Source organism: Microtus ochrogaster, chromosome 22 (genome assembly GCF_000317375.1).
Source record: "Microtus ochrogaster isolate Prairie Vole_2 chromosome 22, MicOch1.0, whole genome shotgun sequence".
In the NCBI taxonomy this organism is placed as follows: domain Eukaryota; kingdom Metazoa; phylum Chordata; class Mammalia; order Rodentia; family Cricetidae; genus Microtus; species Microtus ochrogaster.
In genome coordinates, this window is record NC_022023.1 from 383,394 (window position 1) to 393,354 (window position 9,961).

Below are 9,961 nucleotides of genomic sequence, written 5' to 3' on the forward strand. Positions count from 1 at the left end.
GGGACAGCCTCGGGCGAATGTTTTTACTAATTAATTGGGACGCGCGGACTGGAGCGCTTCCTGTTTCCGGTTTACGGTGGATCGCTGAACTCCGGGTGTGTGAGTGTGCTTTTATATTAAAATTGTCTTCTTGTACCCACTGGCCTGGATTAATTAAATTCGCCTTCACCCCAGCCTTTCCCATCAGCATGTGGGTGCATCCACCCAATGAAATACTGCCCTGCTCCACACTTCACTATCGGGTAATAGGTGATAGGAATTCAAAATATGATTTTGCTAGATATGATGGCTCATCCCTGTAATATTAGCACTTGGGAAATCTAGGTAGTAAAATCAGGAACTCAAGGTCAATTAGGGCTACATTAGTTTGATGAGGCTAGCCTGAGCTACATGAAAACATGCTTCAAGAAAGAAAGAAAGGGAGGGAGAAAGAAAGAAAACAAAACAAAAGGAAAAAACCCACAAAATAAAGTAAATGAAAATGTGTTTTTGTCCTTGTCTTTAAGAAGCTGTCAATCTTGGGGCAGAGACAGACATGTCCACAAACAATGGCAACACAATACACAGAAGAAGGAGCCATGAACTTTGCCCTAAAGGATCAGGACATCATCAACAAGACAGATTCGTGAATATAACAGTCCCTGTCTCTCTGGCTAAGTCAGGTAGTTCATCAATCTGTTGGGCTAGTGATAGACAGGAAAGAGGGAGAATATTCTGAGAAAATGTCTACAGAAAGGTCTCTCTCAGGAGGCTGAAGGCCAAACTGGTGATGACCAAGAAACATTCCAGGCAGGGAGAAGAACCTGTGTGAAGGGTTGGGGGCATTGATTGGCTGGAGAAATAAAGAGCAGGTGGATACTGCTGTCGTGAAAAGACCCAAAGGTCACTTAAAAGTACGGGTCTTGACTCTCAGAGCACCATGTACATGAAGCCATGCCTCCGTCTTACTTCAAACCATTCAATCTTTCCTCCCCAAGTCACTTTTGATCATGGTGTTTTATCACAGCAATGGAAACCCCTAACTAAGACAAAGTGGTAGTGATTTACATGGTGAAACAAAACTATAAGTTGCTATTTGTGTTTTTAATTTTCAAAAAAATCTATTTCCGTGTATCCATAAATAACACTCGGCTGTGGGACCACATTCCCCTCCTCTTCCTGCCTAGATTTCTCTCCCACTGGGTTCCAGGGCCGTGGCCAAGAAGCGAGGTGAGGGAGAGTTGGCAGGGTGTTAGGAGCGGAAGTGATTAAATGTTGAAAGAGGGTCTGGTGGGTGTGAGGTCTGAGCCAGGATGGCCCACTGGGAAGGCCAGGCATGAGGAGGTGAGCTGCCTCCCAGTCTGGAAGGAAGAAGGATGTCCGGGGTCAGGGATGACACTAGTGTTTGGGGCCATGGGAGAGAAATGAGGTATCTATATTAAGGAGGTAAGGTGGGTGGGCATTTCAGGATGTCCATTTTGGCCCATGTTGTAAAAATAAATATGTCTAGAAATAAATATATATGTAAATAATTAAAAGGTTCCCCCCCCCCCCCTTAACTGAACTTTTCTACTCCACTTTACTAAGGACAAAAGGAAGCCTTATAAACTGAGAATGGAAACAAAGAGATTTTCAGATTCAGGCTGCTCTGGGAAAATTACAAATGAGGGCTGACGCTATCTTTGTTTCTTTTCAATATGAAAAATACCTTGCCTACGTGGGCACCCTGCCACCATTGGGAGAACCGTGAGAATCCAGTTTGTTCTCAAAACAATGCCACCGGGAGGTGAGGTCACAGGGAACATTGCTTTTCCCTGTGGCAGCGCTGACCAAAAACATCTAAATGAATAAGTAACAAACAGACAATGTGCTGGAAGAAAAGGAAGTAGCCAACACATAATATCTGACCTGGGTGCCCTGAGGCAGGTGATTTTCCTTGTTTGCATCTCTGCTAGTTCAAGAACAAAGCAGGGGAGCTTTCAAGCCCTACAGGGGAGCTTTTATCACCCACACAGAGCAAGTCTATGAGTTGCTCTTTTCAAGCCTTTGCAGAGACCAAACTGGGAGTTGGAGAAGGAAAGAAACGCTAACCTGAATGGTGGAGCTTAATATTCTAGAGCTGAGCTCACTGGCTCACTCTCTCACTCACTCATTCCTGAGCCTGTCCTGCATGGGGAAGGGAGGGCCTGGAGAGGAATAGACTCAGACCCTGCTTTCATGGAGGTTTCAGTCTAGGGTACCAGACAGGAAGTGAAACCATCTTGCCTAAGAACTGGGGGCTGAGTGTGTCATGTAGATAAGGGTGCAAAGGAGGTTAAGACCTGATCAATTTGTGGGAGTCAAAAACAGTTTCCAGGAAAAATCTCAAAGGGTAAGGAGAAGTTTGCCAGCAGATAGTAGGGGAAACAGCAGTACTGCATATGTGGTTGCTTCTGTACAGCACCGGGGCCCTGTTTTATAGCTCTTCAGGTAAAGATACCCGGGGGTTTTGGAAATGATTAGAACAGAGTTTCTCAAAGCCTGGTTTATAGAAACTCCTGTAGGGGCCTGAACTTATCCAAAAAAAGTTTTAACGTCCTATTCCATTTTGATAATAATGCCGACGGAAAGCTAACAAGCCAGGGGAAAATGCTCACCTAACCTGACACATTGATGTCACCGTCGTTTCTGTGAGCATTTTGGTGCCAGATAACAGATCATTTGGCGCCTTGTTAACTGGGACAGCATCAGGAGATGGGCATGACTGGTATGATGCTTCTTTGCCAAGTGAAAGTCAAACAGCCGTTGTGTGGTTAGAGGAAAAACATTTGCAGGGATCTGGACAGAGAAGCGTGGTGGGAGCTTCCTGCTCTACACAGGGCTAGGGGGTCTGTAAACTTTGAAACACTCAGTCAAAGCAGTCTGTACTCAGAAATTTTTCTTTTCTTCTTTTTTTTTTTTTTAAAGATTTATTTATTACTGTATACAATGTTCTGCCTGCATGTATGCCCACATGCCAGAAGAGGGCGACAGATCTCATTACAGAGGGTTATGAGCCACCATGTGGTTGCTGGGAATTGAACTCAGGACCTCTGGAAGAGCAGCCAGTGCTCTTAACCACTGAGCCATTTCTCCAGCCCTCAGAAAATTTTCTTTGAACAAAACAGTGCCTTCTTAGGCTCGAGTAATAGCTCAGTGGTAAAGAGCAAGGACTGCTCTACCCAAAGACCCAAGCTCAGACTCTAGCACCCTGATGTTGGGCAAGCTCCTAACCGCCTGCTACTCCAGTTCCAGGGTATCTGCCCCATCTTCCAGCTTCCACAGGCACTGCATGCATATACACAAAGCCATAAGTATCTCTCCCTTAAACATCAATTGAAAAATGAAAATAATATCTTTTTAGAACGATGCCTTTTGGTTCATGGTACCGAAGATGTTTAAGTTATATAAGGTCAGTGACTTTATTTACTATTTGCCTTGCTGTGCAGATCACAAAGAATTTAGACTGGGTGCAATGAACACAGGCAGACAACTTAGCTCTGGTGAGGAGATCCTTAGGAAGAATGAGCGTGGCCTCCTGAACTACAGAAATCTGTCGGCTTTGAAACATGAGCCAATTTACCCAGGACACATCCACTGGGAGTGAGGATGTCTTGTCAGCTATCTAAGGAACAATCTAGTGTTCCCTGGCTATGAGCTCCCACCCAGTGAAGTCACCCACACCTTCTCCTTGGCTGGGTCCCCAGGGCCTCCCTTAGGTCTTTGTTACAGTGAATGGAATTGAATAGACCTAAGCTATTCAATTGGACTCTAGCTCTTGTCCTGTGACTGTGTTGTTTTATTTGACAAATCACTTTCACTCCCCTGGCCACAGGCTGCAAAACGGATATTTGAAGAAGTTCTAGCAACCTTTAATATTCTACACTTTTTTTTTTGTTTGCTTGTTTGTTTCTGTTTCAAGATAGGGTTTCTCTGAGTATCTCTGGCTGTCCTGAAATTCATTCTGTAGACCAGGCTGGCCTCTAACTCAGAGGTCTACCTGCCTCTGCCTCCACGTCTTACCATCATCTGGCTAATGTTTTACACTTTTAAAGCCGTGGCTACAGTGACAGCAGGGACCTTGTGGAAGGAATAGACTTCTGGTAGCAGAGTGCTCCTGAGCTTACCCTTGCTGTACTGCACAATCACAAATTATAGCAAAAGACAGGGACATGGAAATGAAACAAAGCCTGCCACACGCATGATGCTGTTTGCCTAGAAAAATACCCTAGCCAGCTTTTTTAATGTGACGGGTGAGTCTCTTCCCCTTATTTTTTTTTGTATAATTAAACGTCTTATTATTTGATTTTATTGCCCTTATTAGTTTATGACCTATAGCACTTTGTGGTGCTCATTGGTAATGTTTTAGAGGTTTTTTGTTTGTTTCGTCTCTTTTGCACTTTTCATGTTTCTGTTTTACCTTTGAGCGCATAGTATGCAGTTATAATAATTGTTTTAATGTATTTCTCTGTTCATTCTAATTTCTGTATCCATTATAGATCTATTTCCATCCAATTCTCCTTACTTTGAGTCATGTGCTCCTGTCTCCTGCAGGTCAGCTTTGAATTGCTCTCAGTACTGGGATTTCTTTCTGTTTTGGATGTTAGTTTGCTTGTTTGTTTGTTGAGACAGGGTCTCACTCTATTGTAAGAGAACATGAATAAAGTGTCCCACCCTAGCTCAGAATTGAGTATAATAAAGGGTTCTTTATTTAGGGTGGCAGGCTCACAGACCATAGTCCTCTGCACAAGCGGGGGACAGAAACTGAATCCAGTGGTCAAGAGAGAGCAGGCGAGTGTGCATGTTTTTGGTACCTCAGGCCATGGCCAACCTGGTCCAGCATCTCAAAGACCATTGGCTGAAGGAGGTTCCCTAGCACCTCTGTACTGCAAGGTTCTCTTGAACTTGCAGTGATCCTCCTGCTTCAACCTCTCAAGTGCTAGGATTACGAGTGTGAGCCACCACACATAGACACACAGAGAATAGAGTAGATTTTAAAAATAATTTAAAAAGATGAGCTGAATCACTTGACCATAAGGACCAGATTACTGGTGACAGGGGAAACGAGACATCTCTTACAAGGAGGAGCTCCGGTAACCAATGCTCTCACTGTGATTGGTTTGTGTGGAATGGCTGTGGAGATGAATACAGCAGTTGATGCAATGAACTTAGTATTTGGGAAGTCGTAATAGTCGATTTTCTGTTGTTATTACGAAGTCCAAAAAACTGAGTACTTTATAAAGAAAAGATATTTATTTAGCTTTAGGTTTAGCCGCCCAGCAATGATTGGCTCTAGCGATAACCTCCTTGGCTACATCATATCTTGTGTTGGACATCATGGCAGGAAGGTGTTTGAGAGGAAGCTGTCCTGTGGAGAAACGGGAGGCCAGAATGGGTTACCTTATATCATCTTTTTGGAGACTGGGTCTTGTTTTGTAGTCCAGGCTGGCCTCAAACTCATGATCTTGCCTTCCAGTGGAATTATAGGCTCATGCTGCCATACCTAGCTCACACATTTATTTTCTTTATTCCAGTATTGGAGTTCAAGCTCAGTGCCCTGGGTATTCTAGTGAGTGCTCTACCACTGAGCTACACCCCTAATCCTTACTTAATCTTTACAGTGATTCAGAAGATTAGGTGTTACCCCCTTGTTGTCAGATAAGAAAACCTAGGACTCAGAGACTTTGAGTAAGTAGTTTGTGCTTACCCAACTAGTAAGCAACAGGACAGGGGTCTGAAGCTGACTTTTTCTAACTATTGAATTGATCTGTGCCTTTTTGCTTTCTTTTTATTTCTTAAGCATACCTTTAAAATTAGAAGTGTAGACGTTTATAAGCAAGCACTCGCCACTTTCTACGAAGATCAGAGAAAACCACGTTGGGTGGTTTACCACAGCCTATAATTTTAATTCCAGGAGATCAGATGCCCTCTTCTGGCCTCCTTGGGCTCCTGCACACAGGTGGCATACACTCACAGAAACACATACATATAAATAAAAATACAACTTTAAAAGTGTAGTATATTCTTTTCACAGGTCAAACACAAAGCAGGATCAACATGTTAGCCATTTCCCCTTCTTTCAGTACCTCACCTCTCTCGCCACCATGCCTGTTTTATGTGAGCACTGTGATTTATGAGTTGTCACACTTTTGCTAATACAGACGTAAAATCCCAGAAAGGGTTGTCTTTGTCGTTAGGGATTTAAGAAATCTGGTCTGCAGAATACACACGGGGCAATTTGCTCTCACCTGTCACAGCATCACAGCTATGGTTCCTGGATTCCACATAGTTTGTTAAGACACATTGAGGGAGATTTGTTTGATTTGCTTTTTGAATAACTAGGTCATGTCCATGATATAAAACAGATGCACAGAAGTCTATTCAAATGTGTTCTTGCTATTAGGAGCCCAGATCATTTCCAATTTTGTCACCATAAGCAATGTTTTCATGAATATCCCTGAAGCTTTACTTTTAAGTAATGATACTTTAGTTCTAGTAATATATAGTTTTAAAGGAGATATGTCTAGTCCAATGGAGTTTACATTTTGAAACGTAATGGATTGTTCTGGAATACTTTCTAGATAATTATAGTGTAACACTATGTCTTCACCCACAGTGGGAAATGTTCAGTTCTTCGCTCAACAATAGTGGGGTTCAAAACATGCTGTCCCCAAACACACCACCTTGTGGCAGAGTTTTTCCCAAATGCCTTGTCCCAAATAAACACACAAGAGTTTATATTAATTAATTATTTACAAATGCTCTGCTAATACCTCAGCCTTATTACTAACTAGCTCTTACTCTTAAATTAACCAATTTCTATTCATCTATGTAGTGCCACATGGCTCATGGCTTTACTGGTCCTCTGGCATCTTGCTTCTTGGGCAGTTTGCTCGTATCTCTCCGACTCAGCCCTTCTTCATCCCAGTCCTTGGCTTGATTGTCCCACCTAACTTTATCTTGCATTAGTATAGGCCAAACAGCTTTATTATTAACCAGTGAGAGTAACACGTATCCACAGCATACAGAAGGATTATCCCACAGCAACCCTGCATTTGAGGCGATGGCAGGAACAGGAAAGTCTCTCTCACATTCTTCAGCCACCTTCTCAGAATCAGGCCGTGAAAGCTGACCTCGCTCTAAGTCAGGGGAGAGTTTCTGACCTCACTCTAAGGCCGGCCTTGAGGGCCTTGCTTGAAAGGAGCCTGTCCTGCAGCAGCTAAGGGAAAAGAGGACAAATGGCTACAGAGGCGAGTCCGAACAATGGGTCTTGCTACATCACCTCCCCGCATAGTACCGTGGATGATTCTCTCAGACACTAATACTTCTCTGTGAATGCTTCTTCACCAGCATCAGAAACACATACATTTACCTATGGGGGGGGGGGTAGGTGGGTGGGTAGGTATTATTCCCAAAGGAAGATGCTGGTACAGAGGTTCTCAACCTGTGAGTCATGACCCTTTGAGGGTGGAACAACCCTTTCACAGGGCTTACCATATCAGATATTTACATTATAATTCAAAACAGTAGCAAAATCACAGTTATAAAGTAACAATGAAATAATTTTTTAGTTGGGGGTCAGCTCACCATGAGGAACTGTATTAAAGGGTCACAGCATTAGGAGGGTTGAAGACCATTGCTCTAATATCACATAAAAACCATGTGTATGCTTTTCCTTTTATTAACTTGGGATTACAGTTATGTGCAGCCATACTTGGTGGAGGGTCACTTTTTTTTTTTTTTCGAGACAGGGTTTCTCCGTAGCTTTTGGTTCCTGTCCTGGAACTAGCTCTTGTAGACCAGGCTGGCCTCGAACTCACAGAGATCCACCTGCCTCTGCCTCCTGAGTGCTGGGATTAAAGGCGTGCGCCACCACTGCCCGGCTTGAGGGTCACCTTTCTTAAAAAATTATTTATTTTTACACCCTGACCACAGTTTCCCCTCCCTCCTCTCCCTCATCTTCCCTCCATATGCCCCTCCCTATCCACTCCCTCTCTGTTTCTGTTCAGAAAGGGGAAGGCCTCCCATGGGTACCCAAAAGCAAGTTTTGGTAGCAAGTTGTTGTAGGACTAAGCACCTTGGTGGAGGGTCACGTTGAAGATTGTAGGTCATTTCTCTTCATCCAGGTCCACGCTAGTTTCTAGAAAACACCCATTATTGCCTCATAGTCCCAGGAGAAGAGTTTGCTCTTGACACACACAACTAGCTCACCCATTGTCCTACAATTTACATCCAGCACATCGTCTGGATGTACTCACCTTTAAATTCCCGAAGCACATGCTCGGCTCGCTGTCTTGTAGCTTATGATTCCTAAGCAGTGTCCTCAGATGTCAAGCTCTCTGGGGGTTTCATGGAAGTTTCCTAACTCTGTTGGCTTAGGGAAAGAGAATATGTCTCTTCTTATGCATAGATCATCATCCAACGAAGAACACTGGTCCAGGATTTAGGAACTATGAGCGCCCATGATAGTTAAGGCTGGATCCTTGACACAACAGCATCTAGACTCACCTGGGAGACAAGCGTCTGGGCACACCTGTGAAAGGTCTAGAGATCAGGTTAACTGAGACAGGAAGACCCACCTCAACTGTGAGCGGCACCATTCCTTAGGCTGGAGTTTTATACTAAATAAAAAGGGAAAGGCAAGCTAAATGTTGGTATTTATCTCTCTCTGCTCTGAACCTGTGCTCAGTGTGACCAGTTGCATCCTGCCGCTGCCATGCCTTCCCTGCCATGAGGGGCTGTCACCTCTGATTGTGAGCCAAAATAAACCCTTCTTTCTGTCCTCAACTTGATTTTGCCAGGCATTTTGTTACAGCAATGAAAACAATAATACATGCAGCTCTTGTCTAGGTTCTGACACTAATTCATGGTGTGTCCTTCAGAAACTTTTTCAGCCTGGGCCTATTTCCCCTGGCTCAGGGAAGTGCAGGTATTGCTTTGAGTCACCATCCACTTATTTAGAGGTTTATTGAGTTCCTGTTATGTGCCAGAGACCATTGTAGGCACTGGGACTCATCAGAGAATAAGCTACGCATCTCTGATACATTGGAGGCAGCAGTGCTTAGCCTCCTCTTGCAGAGACCTTTGTGGGGCCTGGGGGGATGTTTCCTCTGCAAGCTGCGTTGCTGTCTGTTACTGCCCACCAACCTGGTCCGTCTGACCTGGAAGCATGGCCTTACCAACGACAAAGGAAAGGTTTATTTGTAGAGGCCAGGAAGTCCCCATGACCCCTCTGCAACCACCTCTGAGACAGGAAACCCTAGGAGGAAAAAACAAAAGATGAAACACTGGCTAGCTTCCCAGCTCCACGCACTGACCACGATCCGGCCTGCAGCATCCCTTCTACCCAATGACAGTGACCTCCTTCCAAAGCTCTTTCCTTGCCATTGGGCCCCAGGCCCTCAGTTCCTTTCCTGGGGATCCAGAAGGACTCAGGTGACGCAAGAGAAGTAGTGAGAAGATGACTGAGTCTCTGAGAAAGGATGTGTGATGTCCTCTTTCTCATTTAAGCCTTGGCATCCGGGACGGAGGGAAGATGAATGAGTGGGGTGGGAAAATAGTAAGCGTAAAGGAAGTGAGTGACTCAGGGCTCCAGCCTTCATCTGGCCATTCCCGGGCCACAGTAGGTTCATGAGGGGCTGGGAATGCAAGAGATTCCCAATTCTCTGAGCTTTGTTTATTGGATTCCTTGGGAATCCCCACCCACAGCGCCCCTCCTTTCAGTCACCCTTCTCCCCATAGCATAGCTAACTTGCTTGGAAGACTCAGCCAAATTTGAACTATATGCTGAGTAGAAAGTAAAACCAAACCAAAGGAAGCAATAGACAAACAAAACCCAAGAAGACAAGGTTTCGTGACTTAGTGGCAGAGAGCTTCCTGTGTGTATACAAGGCATCGAATTAATCCCAGGCCCATAGGTGATCTCTCTCTCTCTCTCTCTCTCTCTCTCTCTCTCTCTCTCTCT